Genomic DNA, 18774 nt, shown 5'->3' with positions numbered 1-18774 from the left:
CTCTTTATTTTTTATTTTCCCTCTCTTTGTAGCATTCAAAAACATCTTTTTAATATGAATAGTCTTTTTACAAAACCTCCAAACTTACTCTTTTATTGTCCACCACCTTGCAACACGTATCCATCTCATTATATATTAGCATATGCCCCTCTCCTTCTCCTTTCTCCATCTACACACCCCCCCCTTCATCCATCAGTGTATGTTGTGTCTCTAATGGCGGCCCGACCTCTCGAGTCTCTTTCCCGTCTCCTCTATAATGTCCCTCCTTCTCTCCCTCCTTTGCTCTCTCCTCTCTTCCTCTCTGCCAGCCAGGTCTGCAGGCTTTCAGCAGCATTACAACGTGTAAACCTCGGATTACAGCAGCCAGAGTGTGCCTGGCACTGCATGCCTCCGAGGATCACAAATATACAAGCGTGTGTGAACACACACACACACACACACGCACATCAAGATATTTGCATAGCCACGGACACACATGAACTTTTAAGACAGAAAATCAACTTATGTGCATGGCGCGGTAGATACACATATCCACCGTGTACACTGACAGTACGGGTATACATTCAGCTCACACACACACCGTCACCGCTCCGCTCTCAAGTCCCTCGACACGCAGCATGTTGCCACCACAGCTAACTCGCTCGAGGATTCGCTACTCTCTCTCTCTCCGTGAGGGTGTGTACCGACCGTCTCTCCTGATTATTGCTGCCATGTACCGCAGCTGGGCCCCCTGCACTTCACTCTGTTGCTTGCTGGCCCCCCTGTCACTCAACGCAGGTTGCGAAGGACACATGTAAAGATAACTTGCCCTTGGGCAATGCATTTAAACCCAAACGGACGATAACATATGAGTGATTTAAGGTGTTTAACATGTGTAAGGTAGGTAGTTCTGAAACTGGGCACTTCGCAGATGATGGAAAACAGGCTTCCAGACGCGCGTGAATTAAGTTATCAACATTTAATGGCAGGAAGTGTAAAACAAACATTCAAGGCGCTCTTCCTCGGCTCCCGGCTCCTCCGCCCCCTCAGCCTTGCGGCCTCGGGGATACCTGTAGAAGAGACACGATTTCTCTAATCCACGGAGTTTTATACTCAATGACCCTGGCCCCGGTCAAAACATCACTTCCGGTCAAATCGCTAAACAAGTATTTTCACAATAAGAGTCCCGTCTTGTTATTGTCCGCATTAAAGTCACTTTCACAATAAAAGTCCCTTGTTATTGTAAGTCACTTGACGGAATTCAACCGGCCTCGTCAATCTATAATACTAACATACAGTCACTCTCATGCAATATACATTCATTCTTGCCGTTTACATTTGCATAGAGTAAACATTAACCCTATGCTTCATAATACATAAATAACAATATCAATATTCTCCCTAATATTTTCTCTTATAATATATTTCTATATTCAATTCAATTCAGTTTATTTGTATAGCCCAATTTCACAAATTACAAATTTGTCTCGGAGTGCTTTACAATCTGTACACATAGACATCCCTGCCCCAAAACCTCACATCGGACCAGGAAAAACTCCCAAATAACCCTTCAGGGGGAAAAAAGGGAAGAAACCTTCAGGAGAGCAACAGAGGAGGATCCCTCTCCAGGATGGACAGGTGCAATAGATGTAATGTGTACAGAAGGACAGATTTAGAGTTAAAATACATTCAATGAATATGACAGAGTGTATGAATAGTTCGTAGTAGGCATATTCCACGATGGAGACCTCCACGATCCATCAGGCAGATGGCGGTAGAGAGGAGGAGTGGGCGGAGTCTCAACAGTGGGCGGAGTCTCAACAGGGCAGTGGCGTGGTTGGTAGCAGGAATTCCACGACCCAGACCTCGATGATCCATCAGGCAGATAGGATCTATGCCGTCTCATAGCGTCCGATGACCCTATGAGACGTGAAGTCAAAAGGACTCCGGGGAGAAAGCAGAGTTAGTAACGTGAGATGGAGAGATGAAAATTCATCCCTAAGGAGAGAAAAAAAGATTAGATAGGTGCTCAGTGTATCCTAAAACGTCCCCCGGCAGCTATAAGCCTATAGCAGCATATCAAGGGGCTGGACCAGGTGAACCTGATTCAGCCCTAACTATAAGCTCTGTCAAAGAGGAAAGTCTTAAGTCTACTCTTAAACGAGGTGACTGTGTCTGCCTCCCGGACTGAAGGTGGAAGCTGGTTCCATAAAAGAGGAGCTTGGTAACTGAAGGCTCTGGCTCCCATTCTACTTTTTAAGACTCTAGGAACTACAAGTAGTCCCACATTTAGTGAGCGCAGCTCTCGAGTGGGGCAATATGGTACTACAAGCTCCTTAAGATATGATGGAGCATCACCAATCAAGGCTTTGTAGGTTAAGAGAAGAATTTTAAAAGTGATTCTTGATTTTACTGGGAGCCAGTGCAGAGCAGCTAGTGTAGGAGTGATGTGATCTATTTTCTTAGTTTTAGTGAGAACACCAGCTGCAGCATTCTGGATCAACTGGAGAGACCTAAGAGACTTATTAGAGCAGCCTGATAATAAGGAGTTGCAGTAATCCAGTCTCGAAGTAACGAACGCGTGAACCAATTTTTCTGCATCTTTTTGAGACAAGATGTGCCTGATTTTTGAAATATTACGTAGATGAAAGAATGCAGTCCTTGAGATTTGCTTTACGTGGGAGTTAAAGGACAAGTCCCGATCAAAGATAACGCCAAGATTCTTTACAGTGGTGTTGGATGCTAGAGCATATATGTATTAATTTAAAACATAAGACCTCTGCAGATGTTATCAAAATAAACTATGACACCCTAACACACGTCAGCCAAGTCTGAATTTACAGTATCTGTAAAACATCTTCTCACAACACATTTATATTATTTTTTCTCCACAAGGTCCTCTCTTGAAATACACTAACAGGTTGTGTTTCGGCACTCGCAGCACTGACAGAGGAGGAAGAGGTTTGGGTCTTCGTTAAAGGGTACTTTGGTATTTTGCAACCTTTCCAAGTAACTGATTGGAACAACCATTTTTTAAATTGCTCGCATATTGAAGGAGTATGCTGCAGATGGCAGCCGCGAAACGAGCTGATCGGACAATTGCACAATTCGATGTGACATCATTCTGAAATCTGAATAGCGTGCGCCAACGTGTCCCACTCTTAACGGCATTCTCTCTCTGTGGGCATCCGGTCACGGCACACACCTGTATCCCTTTGTGGCCTTGCAGAAGCAGGATCACCCTCCTCTGCTTGTTGACACTCTCTTCTCCTCTTTCCATAATGACACTTAGAATAACAATAAAAGCCTGTCAACGGCAACAACGAGGCACTTTTAGTGGATGTAAATCACGGCGCTCGGTGGAAAAAGTGACCCTGTAAATATTGACAAAGGTCAAAAAGGACTGAAAGCGTGAGTGTGTATTTCCTAATTTAAAATATGGTTGAAGTGTTTTCATTGCCTCAACCTAACCTGGGACTCCAATGGTCTTTGATGTCAGAGAGTCCTGGGCTTCTTATTTTCACCAGAACCATGACACTGTCAAACAGAGTTGCCGAAACAAGTTAGAAGTACATGAATGTCATTTCTAGAAGACATGGTGGCTCAACCTCAAACGCTTCAGTGAAACTGAAAAATGGCTAGTGGTTAGAGAGCCAGCTCGGTAACGATGTGTGAACATCTCTCTATCGTCGATTAAAAGATAAAAAGGGGTCAAGCACTTTTTGAGTTGCTTGAAAGATGAGGTGGGGATGTGGCGATGCACAGAGGATATCGAGTAACTTCTTAAAGAGGGCAAATCGAGGTCATTTTCACAATACCTTTTGCCATCGTGGTGTTATGTGTTATCATAATAATATCAATGTAATTTGTGTGCACACTCTTAATGCTGATTAGATATTATAAATGGGCATGAATAGCTCCGTTGGTTTGTTTTCCACCGCGGTGCCATTCTTTTGAAAAGGTTCTTGAGTGTCTTTTCATTTAAAGATACCCACCCTACCTTTAAAACTGTTATCAGTCACATCAAGTCTTCTTCAAACAGTAACTGATTCAACATTTGATATTCTGAGTGGGTAAAAGTTACCCTTCCCAAGGCAGTGCACCTAAAAATGTATATTAGTTTTTTTTCTGGGCAGGAATGCCAAAGGCAGGCGAGAACAAAGAGAAGAGCATTATGTGCCCTGAATTATATTCAGTTTTGATGTGAAAGGGTGGCTCTTGTATCTTTATACCATATTAGTTCAACCTTATCTTACCTGAGCTGCCTTGTGATATTAAGGCTGCTATGTGGGTCCAACCTGTTTGGTTAGCCCCTCAGTGCATGGATGTGTCTACTTTCAGTGAGGGTTATTGCATTTTCCTGATCGGCTACTCCTTCATTTCATTGTTGCAACCTTCAGCTCTCTGCTTTGTGTGACTTTTACATGCGTGTTGTTTTCTCCTCAGTTCGACACGTGTCGAGGTCAAAATGTTTAGAACCAAATGGCTGTTTTTAAACCGAACAGGCTCAGACACAGGTCCTCTGTGAGCAGCAGGAATCAGAGCGATAGGTGACAGGACCGTGTGTGTGTGTGTGTGTGTGTGTGTGTGTAGGTGTGTGTGTGTGTGTGTGTGTGTGTGTGTGTGTGTGTGTGTATGTGAGAAAGAGAGAAAGTGTCGGCCAGCTCAGAATTGAAAGGTGCCAAGTGTATCCCCCTGTAAGAATGTGTGCAAAACAGCACATAACTGTGTACACACGCACTGTTAAAGACTGAAGACGTCAGTGTCCATTTCTTCAGAGGTCACCTGTCTACCAGACCTGTTTGCACTTCCTTACTGACTGACTGACTTCCTGACTGAGTGACTGAGTGACCAGCTTACTGGCCAGCTGACTTAGTTTCCAGTGAAGCTGTCAGACTGACTGACACGCTGGCTAACCACCTGCAGGGCACGTTGCCTAAATTGACTTGCTTTGAGGCAAGAAATGTAATTGTCTCCTCCCTCAGCAAGACTACGAGACTCAACTGAGGAACCCAACGGTAAACGAGGATTACGGGTTGAGTTAAATGAAGGGATCAATAGGTTTATTGAGATTGCGAGAAAAAAAAATACACAACAATGTGAAGTTTAATACTGAATACTGTGTGTGTCCTGAAGGCAGAGTCACACAATATCGGCTCACGTCCAAAAGTTTTATTTTTCGGAAACTCATATTCAACCGAAATGAAGGTTTTATACCTTCTAATTATTTTTGGGGTATTTATTACCCCCTGTTGTGGTTGGCTTTTTGGATCACCTTTCCAATACACAATCCCATGGTGTATTAGCAGTAAAAAAGAAGACATTTAAATCGTAAAACTGCAAAACTGCCCCGGTGCACAGAAATCCATCTACCTCAAGGTTTGTAAGTGAGCTTTATGTCGAACCTGCAAAAGGTTTTTGGACAGGATTATGGCCCTCTGCTTCACTAAGATAGTGATTCACTAAGTTTAAGTGGTGAGCCGGATGGATGCTTATACTTTTCTGAAGATGCTCTATGAATCACCTGTGCAGGGCCGAATGAAATTCTGTCCGCTTTAGTAGATTAGTCGTCTGATATCCCCTGACACATTTGATAAAAAATGCTGACAAAAGTGAAATCATGTTAGATGTGAGGGGGACTATGAGGGTGTAAAACCACAATTCCGAGGCAGGTTTTACAGTTCATTCCATTATGATATTTCACTTAATATGTGTGTGGCAGTGGGGGGTGTGTAGGCTCGGCTGCTGAGTGGGTGGAGCGGGGGTGTGGTTCAGGGAACGGTGTCTGATTGTCATCAGCTGGACTAATTGCTAATCAGAGTGGTAATCAGTCCAGCTGATGACGTGTGTTGGTGTATCTGAGGCTGTCTCCATAAAGGAGCTGGCTGGACAGCAGATCGGGAGTCAGGGTGGAGAGCAGAAACACAGTCTGCCATGGAAATAAACATGATTACCAACTATCCCTCTGGCTGCTCAGTCCTTCTTGGTGCTTAGGGGGGGGGGAACCTACTGGTGACGGCAACACGCGTGTCACACTGGAGCCAAACGTGGGACCCTTTCTTTTTTTTTGTGTGGAAAAAAAAAAAAAAAAAAAAGCAACAACAACAAAGAACATGGAGAGCATCCAGCAGCACCCAGAACAGCCATGGATTCAGCTGGGGCAGATGCTGGGGAGGATAGCAGCGATGGTGCAGGACCAGGCGGAGGCAGGCCGACTGGGCACTGCGTGTTTCTTTACGACACTGGATTTAACCAAGGGCTACTGGCAGATTCCTCTGTCGCCAGAGTCTAAGGAAAAAACGGCCTTCTCCACTCCGTTTGGGTTATACCAATTCACCACGCTTCCCTTTGGGTTGTTCGGGGCCCCAGCCACCTTTCAGCGCCTCATGGACCGGGTGCTGCGTCCGCACGCTGCATATGCTGCCGCCTACCTGGATGATGTGATCATACACAGCACCACCTGGGCGGAGCATGTGCAGCGGTCGGCGCGTGCTGGAGTCCCTGAGGCAGGCGGGCTTACGCCAACCCGGGAAGTGTGCAGTTGGACGGAGGGAGGTACGGTATCTGGGGTACCACTTGGGCGCCGGGCAGGTGCGCCCTCAGGTGGACAAGACCGCCGCCATCGCAGCCTGTCCGCGGCCCAAGACTAAAAAAGAGGTGAGGCAGTTTTGGGGCTGGCGGGCTATTACAGGCGGTTCATCCCGAACTTTGCGGAGCTGACCAGCCCCATGACTGACCTGACCCGGAAAGGTGCCTCAGATCCGGTCCAGTGGACGGAGCGGTGCCAGTTGGTGTTTGAGGAGGTAAAGCAAGCTCTCTGTGGGGAACCACTCCTTCACACACCTAACTTCTCTCCTTTTACTCTGCAGACTGATGCGTCGAACAGAGGGCTGGGGGCCGTTTGTCCCAGCAGGTAGAGGTTTGACCGCCCGTGCTGTACATCAGCCGCAAGCTGTCGGAGAGGGAGGCAGGTACAGCACGGTGGAGAAGGAGTGCCTCGCCACCCGGTGGGCGGTCGACTCCCTGCGCTGCTACCACCTGGGACGCTCATGCACCCTCTGGTCGGACCACGCCCGCTCAATGGCTCCACCGCATGAAAGATACCAACGCCCGAATCACTCGGTGGTATCTGGCTTTACAGCCTTTAATTTCAAGGTGATCCATAGGCCGGGACACAGATGGTCGTGGCCGACTTCCTCTCCCGCTCTCATGGGGGGGAGGGGGAGTAGGTTAGGCCGGATGTTGCCCGGCCTAAGTCGGGCGGTGGAGGTATGTGGCAGTGGGGGTGTAGGCTCGGCTGCTGAGCGGGTGGAGCGGGGTGTGGTTCAGGAACGGTGTCTGATTGTCATCAGCTGGACTAATTGCTAATCAGAGTGGTAATCAGTCCAGCTGATGACGTGTGTTGGTGTATCTGAGGCTGTCTCCATAAAGGAGCTGGCTGGACAGCAGATCGGGAGTCAGGGTGGAGAGCAGAAACACAGTCTGCCATGGAAATAAACATGATTACCAACTATCCCTCTGGCTGCTCAGTCCTTCTTGGTGCTTAGGGGGGGGGGAACCTACTGGTGACGGCAACACGCGTGTCACAATGTGCATGGATAATTTGTAACCCAGTGGAATTTAATGATGAGATTAATCCTGCTGCGCCTAAATTCACTCAATAGTCCCTATGGATTTTCTTCTTTTTCCTCCATATGCATCTTTATGTCAGCCTCTGTTTGTGTATTTATGGTGCATACATTTTCAGCCAAATGCAGTCTCTGCCTGCATGCTTCTTCGGTATAACGTGTTGAACGGATGTAACCCCGAGAGAAACAGCACTTACCCGGCCACAGGTTTTGAAACTGTTTACAGACGACCCTTCCCGGAGTAAGGTATCGATGTAAGACCTAAATAGAGACATACGCCTCCCAGCCTGCATTAGTACCAATCACCAGCTGACTGGCACAGGGGGAGGAATGGAAGTGGAAGGAAGACGAGATCCAACAGGAAGTGAAAAAGAGACAACAGGCAAATAAAGTTGAGAACCTTTCTTTCCGTTAACAAGTTGGGAGAACTTTGCAGGTAACATCCTTCAGGTCGAACGTGTATTCTCCACTGGAGTCCGACATCTCTTCCCTCATTTGACTATGGCGAGAGTGTAAGCAGTGGTAGAGAACTCTTTTTGTCTTTTTCTTCTTTTTCTCCAAGTCTTTGCTTCACCAGCGACTTGTTCATCTCATTTGTCTCCTGCCTGCCTCGGTGTCCCCGTCGTTGTCTCCCCTCCTCCCGTCGCAGAGAACGTGAGAGGCAACAAATGATAAACACGCCCAGAGATAAACAAATTGTGTTCACACCGTATGATTATTTAGTCATGCAATTGTTTCACAGAGCTTCATTTTGCACAACCAAATGCATTAGAATTTGCCAAACATATCCCAAACGCAGAGGTTAATTGATTTGAAAGAGATATTTTTTGAACGCCATTGGTTTCATAATGTACTTTTTAGATGACGGCTATAGTTGATGAAACACAAACAATTAAAAACAGACCGACACTCACATTAAATGATAATGCAGTTTAATTATTTCGTTATTTGCTCATTTGAACTTTTCTAGTAAAGACATGAATTGGAATTGTGGCTACGTACAACAAAAACACCACCTTACCCTCCCGAACATGCACACACATACACACACACACACACACACACAAACACACACAGACACTCATCCCCTCAACAATTCAAGCAAGCAATGAAACAGCTTGCAGCTCATCTGGGAAATCAGAACACAGCTTGTTGTTGTTGCTATCGTAATGATCGGTTTGTATAGACTGCTGTGTGTGCGCGTGTGACAAGGAGGGAGAATGATAGTATATGAGTGATCCGGCAGAATGTTCAGTTTATTACTTTAGGTCCCGAACAGAACATCTACCATCAATACACTCAGCCTCTCACTCTGTTCTTTTCCGCCTCGCATCTTCTTTTTTTCCTTTTTTTTTTCTCCAACGCCCGCTGCTCCCATATGCTCACGACCACCTTCATAAGCATAAGAGAAATACTGCACATTCACAACGAGCACGTTTCTTTAAAAGTGGCACAGACGTCCTCTTGCACACAAGGATGCACTGATTAGAATGTGGAGGTCAAAGGTCACTTTGATCTCACAAATGCCAATCCTTTAATGGCAATAACCAGACATAGCAAACTTGAATAATTATTTATTATGTTATCTTCATCAACTGACAATTACTTTTACCAAGGTTTTCAATTGCAAGGCGTTAATGAAGTCTCCAAACATTCAGGGAGCACTTAGAAAAATTCAAGTCAGGCTTTTGATGGATCAAACATGTCAAGCCACAAAAGACCTTCATAATACACACGGAACAAATCAGGAACATAATCATTTTCATGCAGGCCAGTTCAATCAGAAGGAAAGAATATATGAGCATCGCTCTTCAGCCGGGCCCGACGGGAGCAGAGCGTCATCCATGATTCCATTTGAAGTCCGCTCCTTGTGGAGCGCCTCCAAAGACAGTTTAATGATTGGATGATGGGAACACTTCTCAAAAAGGCAAACCTTCCTAACAGAATTCCAATAAAATATATTCAAAAGCTATAGTCACACATTTATTCCACGATTAATGGTTGAGGTTATTGTTTTGCAATTGTGTGTCATTGTAGGTGTGTGTATCTGTGTAAGAGGAGAGAGACAGACAAATGGCATGGGCATCCACTGACTGCTTTTTTAACTTGTTTTTAATAATAGCAAGTCAATTTGTTTTTATTGTGCATTGAAGAGATGTATGAGAAAATATTGAATGGACCCAGATTCCTTTAACATTATTAGCTTGCATTGTATTCAGTTCATTAGTCATTTCTCGCTCATGTAATTGTTTTCCTGGAATCCAATTCTATGAGGCAGCTGGGCAGAACTTCGTTTTTTTCAAATATAATTGCCTTCCATGTAGTAGTCGCATTATCAAATACAAAATGATTGTAATAGGGCATAACTTTATATGTTTTTTTTCTAATTTCATTATACCAACTATTTAGAACTAAAACTATCGCAAAACATTTTGTGCAATTTTTGAGACGGGTTATATGTGAGAAAGAGGGAGAACTGTGTGGACCCGTGTTCAGGCAGCGCAATCGAATAAAAAGCCTATAAGCTTGGAAAGAAGACTATACTTTCATGGCGGGAACAGGGCGGATGGGCACACAGACAATATGATGGAGATCAGCCAGCCGGTGGTGCAGAGCACGGATACTTGTGCAGCGTGGACTTACTGCAACAAGCTGTCCCCTCTCTGTTCGACGACGGGGAGGGAGAGAGGTGAAGCAATGGCTTGTGGGCTGAAAAGAATTGGAAGAGGGATTGAAGACAAGAGAGAGAGGGGAGAGGACAGAAGGAAGGCCGAGTGTGCAAGCTGTTTGGAGACTGCACTCACACACATGTTGCTCATCAGCAGGGGAGGAAGAGGGGGAGGGACAGTGGAGGAGAGAGTCGTGAAACTGCTCCGCGGCCTGTCTGTGTCCGTGCTACTGTCTCTTTAAGGCAGCGGCAGACACGCGGGTGTTTCAGCCGAGACGACAGAAGGAGCGTTACAGTCAGAGCTACGGAGGCTGCAAGCGGCACGCCAGTGTCTGACAGATGAAGGTGAGCTCAAAGGAAACAGATGAATGAAGGGATGAACCAACAAAAAGAAGAAAAGAGTCATATTGTATTTTTCGAGCTGTTGGTGAAGAGCAAGCACATAAAACTATCAGGAGATAAGAGGCTAAGTTTGCACTAACTATTCAATATTGCACTTCAATGGAAAGCCCAGAATCAAATCTCTCCCTCCGCTGGTGGAGCTGAGGTTGTCGGGTGAGAGGAAGTGCGGCGGCTAATAGGCCTACAGCAATTGCCAGCATCCAATTTCATGGGGAGGTGCTTCTTTTGTGTACCAGCCGCAATTTAAGGCATTGTAAGACATAATGTTTGACATTTATTCATACTTTTCTGATAGTTTCACTTTTTTTACTACTTCCTGTGCATACTGATTTTATCACAGCTGCAAATCTCTGTGCCGTCCACTCCCCGTCCCCTGCCACACTGCTTCGAAATGTCACCCGCTATCGATTGTGTTTTCAATAGCCATGAGTCATGTATGTCACAAGCAGACCAAAAGCCACACTTTCATGCACACTGTGCTCCGGTGTGTCGAGAGAAAGCGAGAGACGGATGAAGCCTCGGAAACAAGCTTCAGTGATTTCGGGATGCCCTTTAGGCCGGAGGATGTTTTTGTTTGATTGTGTGTCCATTCGTGTGTGGCATGCGTCCATCTAAGGTTTGTTTAGGTGTGTCTGTGTGCGGGTGGCTGAGTTGTGTCGACCAAAAAGGCTTTGTTGTAACAGTAAATGACTCGTCTGGGCCCCCACACAGCACCGGTCGATGTTCCAATTACTTTTAAATGTGTGTGGTTACACATCCCTTAAAGTGCTCGATGTCTGTGGGTATAAGTTTGTGTGTGTGTGTGTGTGTGTGTTTCTACATTATATATAAGTGTTATGTGACAGTGGCAGTGTGAAGGTGACTAAAGTATGCCTCCCTGTTTCAGTGTGTCAGTATTGTAGGCTGTTTGTCAGGTCGCCATGGGGCCCGGCTGAACTACACACACGTGTCTAGGTGTGTTTTAACTTTAAAAACCCTGAGCTTGCAATCTCCAAAATCGGCAATCTTTTATTCTTTCTTCTAGACACCAAAAACATGTCGCGTTATTGATTAGTTTGCTGAATTATGAACAGTAATTAAAAGCTATGTTATAGCCAGAAAACACAGGTGGACAAATTATCCCATTTGTACAAGCCATCGTTCCCTGAAGGAGAAAAAGGAGGAGGGAGGGGGGGAGAGAATGTATAATCGGCTGCAAAGTTTGCTAAACAAAGTTAATGAATACAAATGACTCGGGGTGACAACGGAAAATGTGAACTAACAATAAGCCGTGATGAAAAAACATGAACATCTAAAATCCCTGCTGCAAGATGACAACATATGCCTCTCGTGAGAGTTGTATGAATAAATCAACACGCATTTATATAATATCGTTTGCTTGAATATCTGTTTGTTCGTATAGTTCTGCACTGAGAACCTCATAAAGCCCTCTGAACCCCCAAAAGCTACATGTTCTATTGTGCTTCTCCTTTTTGTCATCACATTAGTTCTTTTGATATTAATGCAAAGGGACTGCAAAAAAAGAAGCACAAAAGATTATTGCAAAAAAACTTGTATTACCCAAGCACAGCCCTTGATGGCATCAATGTTCATCGGATTCCAGCTTTGGGAGAGCAGCTTTGAACTTTGTTAATCACCTCAACTGCCAATAAGTGACTTGTAATTCCGTTTTAATGTGAAGTTCGTTGACCTGAATAGAAATGATAAAGTCCTTCCAGTGTGTGATGGCACATTTATTATTTAAATGTGCAACCTAGCAGCCCAAGCTCAGGGTTTAGATAACTGAGATAGCTTGGCAGGAAAACGGCAGGAAACACTACTGTTTGAATGTTGAAGGTAAGAGCAGCTTTGACCTCAATTGTTGTGGCTTATGAAATTAATCAATCAACCCTTATTAATGAATTATTAATATAAAAAATACATGTAAATGAAACAGGTGAAGTGTGATGTGTTTTGTGAAAACTGGGTAGTGTTCTACGACAGTCAAAACATTATATTATAAGCAGTAAGTAAATTAGGTATGTGTGATCTCAGTTTGGAGTGAAATAAGCCCATAACAAATCAAATATGTGAACAAGGATTGTCATTGGTCCTTAATAAGCATCTTATTATCAGACAGAGGTTTTTTGGTATTGCTTTGCTTTTTTTCCTGTGTGAACGCACACTAGAGAACGTGGGTCTGATTCATGTGATACAAGAACATGTTGGAGCAGAGAAAATAGTCTTAAGATGAGAGACATGTTGAGAGCCACAGAAACATGGAGTAAAACTGACCAGAGGGAAGTAAATGAGCAACAGAGGGGAGCAGAGAACGGAGAGAAGAGAAAGGGCATGATGAATAGGGAGAACAGCATTGTGGGATGCTAATGGTAGTGTTGTGAAGCCTCAGCCTTCGTGGTAAGGGTCTAGGCACAGTGGGTCATTCACTTAACATGGGCGCACACACACACACACACACACACACGCACACACACACAAACAAATGCACATTTATTTCATACTGTCGGGGGGGAATGAGCCCTTATCTGGGGCTGTGGAGATGAGCAGAGGCAGTGGGCCACTCTGCTAGTCAGGCTGCCATTTTAGGTTCTGACTCACTTGTGCACACACACACACACTCACACACACACCCACGCAATGCTGCTTTCACACTATCCTGTTCTTTGAAAGTCAAAACAATATGAATACAGAGTGAAAATCTTGGTATTCAGATAATGTAGCATAGTGTAATATTATAAATAATATCATAGCCCTCTTACCTTTCTAGAAATGGAGCTATATCAGATAAATATGTCCGGGGCCATTAAAGGATTTATAGCTTGTGATAACATCTAGTGGTGGCTAAAAAGTAGCAGTAATGTTGACGGGTGTAGGCTCAACTTAGAGTTAAATTTAATGGGCTCGTATAATTGTACATGTTTTTTTTTCAAAGAGGATTGAACAAGGTGTTTAATAACAGCAGACATCCAAATCCAAGAGCTAGTATCTTTAAATACTTTAAAGAAATGTCTGAAAATAAAAGGGGACGTACCCAGATTGGCCTTCAGGAGGACGAGTGTGTGTCTCCAACAGCAGAAGACGTCTTCATACAGTACGATGTTTACAAGGAGCTATTTGGATGATTCTCCATCACCTCCAGAAAGCCTTTAAAGAACCCACACCGAAATATCTGTCAGTGACTCATTTAGTCATCATTTAATCCGCCATGTATCCTCCACGGTTAATCCACTGAGAGTAAAATGAGATCTTACTTTGAATGCATTTGTGTGTGCATTATGTGTGCACGTGTGTGTGCATTGTGTGTGTGCATTGGGTGTGTGCATTGTGTGTGTGCATTGTGTGTGCATTGTGTGTGTGCATTATGTGTGTGCATTGTGTGTGTGCATTGTGTGTGTGCATTATGTGTGTGCATCATGTGTGCATTAAGTGTGTGCATCATGTGTGTGCATTGTGTGTGTGCATTATGTGTGTGCATCATTTGTGTGCATCATGTGTGTGCATCATGTGTGCATTATGTGTGTGCATCATGTGTGTGCATTATGTGTGCATTTGTGTGAGCATTAAGCATTATATTATGTTCGTTGTTGTGTAGGGCCTTGTGGGGCCTTGTCCTAAGAATTGTCTGACCCTGTCCATCCTGTGTGTATCTGACAATAAAAGACTTGAAACTTGAAACTTGATGTGTGTGTGTGCATTATGTGTGTGCAGTATGTGTGCGTTTGCATGTGTCTGCGAATGACTGAGTGTGCGATCCTGATGCAAAGCCAGCCGGCCCCTGATTGATAGCCTCCGTGATAACCGTAGCGTTTGACCATTTTGATTGATGCATTCCCCCTCATATTATTGACACCATGGGAAATGCAGCACCGACTACTTTTTCATGACAGGGCGTTGCAGAATGATCATTGATGAATCTCCTTTGTTATTCCTTGTGTTCTCTTTTCACGGTGGGAAAGTGCAGCATTAAGTTCGAACGTTGTGGCTGAGGGACGTCAACGGAACAGATGCCTTTAATAGGAACTCTTGTTTTATTCACACGGTACAGATCAATATAAAGTGCCTTGCTTAAGGGTGAATTGATAGCAGAAAGCCATTATTCTCTTCCAGAGGCAGTGCTGGAAACACTGATAAATAAAACAAAACCACGGTGTTTTGATTGTGTTCCTTCCATTCGCTCTAAATCTTACTTGTGTACATTCACACTGACTTTAAATATAAGGGTTTGGGCGGTTCAGCTCAACGGCTTGTCAAATGGGTGGAATACAACGGGCTTTGGGTGGCCACGGCTCACTTACTTACTGTACATTTCACTCTTCATTACCTTTTCCACGGGGCTTTGCTACAAATATGTCACACTATTAAAAGGCAAGGCTCAATATTTCAGGAAGTAAACAACTGAAAGGGCTTATAGAGTACACACTGTTCAATTTGCACTTGTCATGCTGTGTTTACCCCCTGTTTTGACTTTTCACAACAATTTCAATTCAATTCAATTCAGTTTATTTGTACAGTATAGCCCAATTTCACAAATTACAAATTTGTCTCGGAGTGCTTTACAATCTGTACACATAGACATCCCTGCCCCAAAATCTCACATCGGATCAGGAAAAACTCCCAAATAACCCTTCAGGGGGAAAAAAGGGAAGAAACCTTCAGGAGAGCAACAGAGGAGTATCCCTCTCCAGGATGGACAGGTGCAATAGATGTAATGTGTACAGAAGGACAGATTTAGAGTTAGAATACATTCAATGAATATGACAGAGTGTATGAATAGTTCATAGTAGGCATATTCCACGATGGAGACCTCCATGATCCATCAGGCAGATGGAGGTAGAGAGGAGGAGTGGGCGGAGTCTCAACAGTGGTCGGAGTCTCAGCTGGGCCATGGCATAGTTGGTAGTAGGCATCCCACGGTCCAGACCTCGATGCTCCATCAGGCAGATAGGATCTATGACGTCTCAAAGGGTTTGATGACCCTATGAGACATGAAGTCAAAAGGACTCCGTGGAGAGAGCAGAGTTAGTAATGTGAGATGGAGAGATGAAAATTCATCCACAAGGAGGAAGAAAAGAGGAGATAGGTACTCAGTGTATCCTAAAGGTCCCCCAGCAGCTATAAGCCTATAGCAGCATCTCAAGGGGCTGGACCAGGTGAACCTGATTCAGCCCTAACTATAAGCTCTGTCAAAGAGGAAAGTCTTCAGTCTATTCTACATGAGGTGACTGTGTCTGCCTCCAGGACTGAAGGTGGAAGCTGGTTCCATAAAAGAGGAGCTTGATAACTAAAGGCTCTGGGTCCCATCCTACTTTTTAAGACTCTATAGGAACTACATGTAGCCCCGCATTTAGTGAGCGCAGCTCTCTAGTGGGGCAATATGGTACTACAAGCTCCTTAAGATATGATGGAGCATCACCAATCAAGGCTTTGTGTGCCCGTGTTGTCTCTTGTGTGTCCTTCAGTAAGCCATGTATCCGTCTCCTGGCCTGTTTATGTTTAGTACCTGTGTGATGGAATGGGTATGCGTGTTGACCTGGTGGCCTCTGTGCTAACGAGCGTGCATTGTTGTGTTTACCTGTTTCTTGGTCACAATTAAGTTGTGAAAATTAGCACATTGCCAGTGTTGCTGCACCTTCTAGCATGTCTCTCATCACCGCTGCTAGCCACGGAGCAGTATCTTGTTTGTACCCACGCCTCTCCCGGTTTCTCTTATTTATTGTTGTTATCTCTGCCATGGCAGGAGATACTGTGTCTGTCTGTCCACGGCTAATCTTGAATGCCACTGGACCCTATAGTCTAATCATTTTTAGTGCTAATTTATGACTGTATGTGGTTGCAGTGATTGACACTTTCTTGTTAATATATTCTATAGACGGTTTAATACCGTCATGTGACTGCTGACTAAGCCTGGCATGAGCTGCAAGCGACTGCTTCAGACATATTTACACGACCAGGTAAACCACAAAAATGAGTCCGGTAGAATGCGTGACTGTGGATCAGTGGTCGAGTTGGGTCGTCCTTCAATCATAGGACCGGCGGTTCGATCCCCGGCTCCGCTCGTCCATGTCGTTGTGTCCTCGGGCAAGACACTTGACCCACGCAGGTGTCCTGTGTCTTACCTTTAGGCTGGTGGCAAAAGTGAAGGAGAGTCTGTGGGTTGACGAGCAGGTCTGTGGACAGAGCCAGAAAGATGTATATATATATATATATGTATATATATTATTTTCGTCAGGTATCAACCGAGTGATACATGCATATTTAGTGTTTGCATCTTGTCTGTCTTCACTTTCTATATTTTGCATGTTGCACACACACATGCGTTCACTTAAAAAACGGGAATGGTTGTCGGCATATGTGAGTTGCAAGAAGGGCGCACACACACACACATTCAGTTTTAATAATAGGTTTGTAGTAAGCAGAATACAACAGTAGTTTTTTCTTCTTCGGTGTTATAGAATGAACCTTAGTTGGCTCATCTTCTGAGAAACTAAATATTACAAATGTCTGTTTCCTGCATGAAGTAAAGTAGAGAACAAAACAAAAATACCGGATGCATATTTTGAATGTGTGGGAGAGGAGCCGGATTCAGATTCTAGCTCCACATCTCCCCTCCCAGGCTGAAACGAGGATAACATGGAACATACCTGGCTGAGTGTGTCAGAGTTATATAAATGCAGACAGACGAAAAGACTATCAGTGAATTTGAATGATAATTTCAATAAGACATGATAAGGATACATCAGAGTGAAATTCCCCGCACACCCTCACAGGCGTTTCACAGGTCAGACCTCTGCTCACATTAAAGCTGGATGTAGCGTTATGGGAAATGATGTCAGGTCACCGGACTGGATGTACAAAAAAAAAAGAAGGCACATTTTTTCATATTTCCGCCCCGAACTGGTCAATAAAGCCAGAAGAAGTCAGAGAGTGTCAGTCAAACCGGCTGTGTAAACCTACTCAGTCCTGAGGTTTAATCTGGTGGGTGTGCAGGGCCTTCCGAGGGATGTAATGTCTTGACCTTTTACGTGCACCGCACATCGACACTGGTGTTCTCAGACGGGAACATGAGCATTGTTAACTCTCGGGACACAGACGTCAGACACTGTGTACTCCATTCCCCACTTCCAAAGTCCCAAAAGTCAACTCGACGGACGAGCAAGCACTCAGCTGCGAGTGCGTAGGGAGGGTCGAGCTCGCACTTGTTATTTCCCTGTGATTTGTGAACCGGGAGCAGAACTGCAGCCGTTTATTTTTATTTTTTTATACGTATGCTGGTTTTGAGGTCTTTATACTATTATATGCAAGGTTGGCGCTTGAATCTCAGGATCCCTTAGGTCTTAGACAATGCTCATTAAATATGAATGTCGACAGAAAGAAAGAAGACATCAAATAGTGCAAGTTAAAATATGCTGAATAAATACAAACTGATATAAATAAAAACAATATCATTGAGTGGTGGCCAGGTTGCTGAAAATATGTCGGAAAGACTCTTACTCTGGGGGTGTCTCAGGACAAACCCTGCTCCTGACTAGCAAAGGGATGCCAGCAGAATGGCAGCTTCCCTTGCTTTCTATACTGTCAACAATACCTCAAACAGGATATGGGATGTTCCCTAACTGCGTAAAACAGAAACCAGTTTCGCTATAAGTGTCACAGGAGGTATTAGTCCCAAAAGGGAATTGAGCAGAGTTGGCAGAGAATAAGACGTTCAACAATAACTCCAAGCCTACAGTAACTGTAGGCTTTATGAGAAATGGATTATCCCATATTTCCCTCTGCAGCATGCCCTCTGCCTCTCTGATGTGTTTGTGTTTTCTTCCAGCAAAAATCAAGCCATACAATTTAGTGTGTATCACAGTCTGCGAGTGTGCTAGTGCGTGTTGGTCTTTGCACAGCGGTCAGCTAAATGCACTCTTTGTTCCTCTCTCTCCTACCTCTACAGGGAAAGAAGCTCAATCTTAAAACAATGACTTATTGAGAGCAGAAGGCAGCCGATGAAGGAAATATTATTCGAGACTTAAAATAATGTGGTCCGGGTGGAAAGGAGGGGAAGTTTATGTGATAGACATAAAAGTCTGGGTCAAATTCATGAAACACCTT

At 44.4% G+C, this 18774-nt stretch overlaps 1 protein-coding gene across 1 annotated transcript in view; it reads left to right on the top strand.

Annotated features, from left to right (window-relative positions):
- The window catches only part of grid2 (glutamate receptor, ionotropic, delta 2), a 470134-nt gene that overhangs the window by 349328 nt on the left and 102032 nt on the right, over nt 1-18774 (top strand). The gene's annotated exons all lie outside the window — the stretch shown is intronic.

This window comes from Pseudoliparis swirei, chromosome 7 (assembly GCF_029220125.1).
Source record: "Pseudoliparis swirei isolate HS2019 ecotype Mariana Trench chromosome 7, NWPU_hadal_v1, whole genome shotgun sequence".
Classification (NCBI taxonomy): Eukaryota; Metazoa; Chordata; class Actinopteri; order Perciformes; family Liparidae; genus Pseudoliparis; species Pseudoliparis swirei.
The sequence above is the reverse complement of the archived record's forward strand: the minus strand, read 5'-3'. Positions and strand labels throughout refer to the sequence as shown.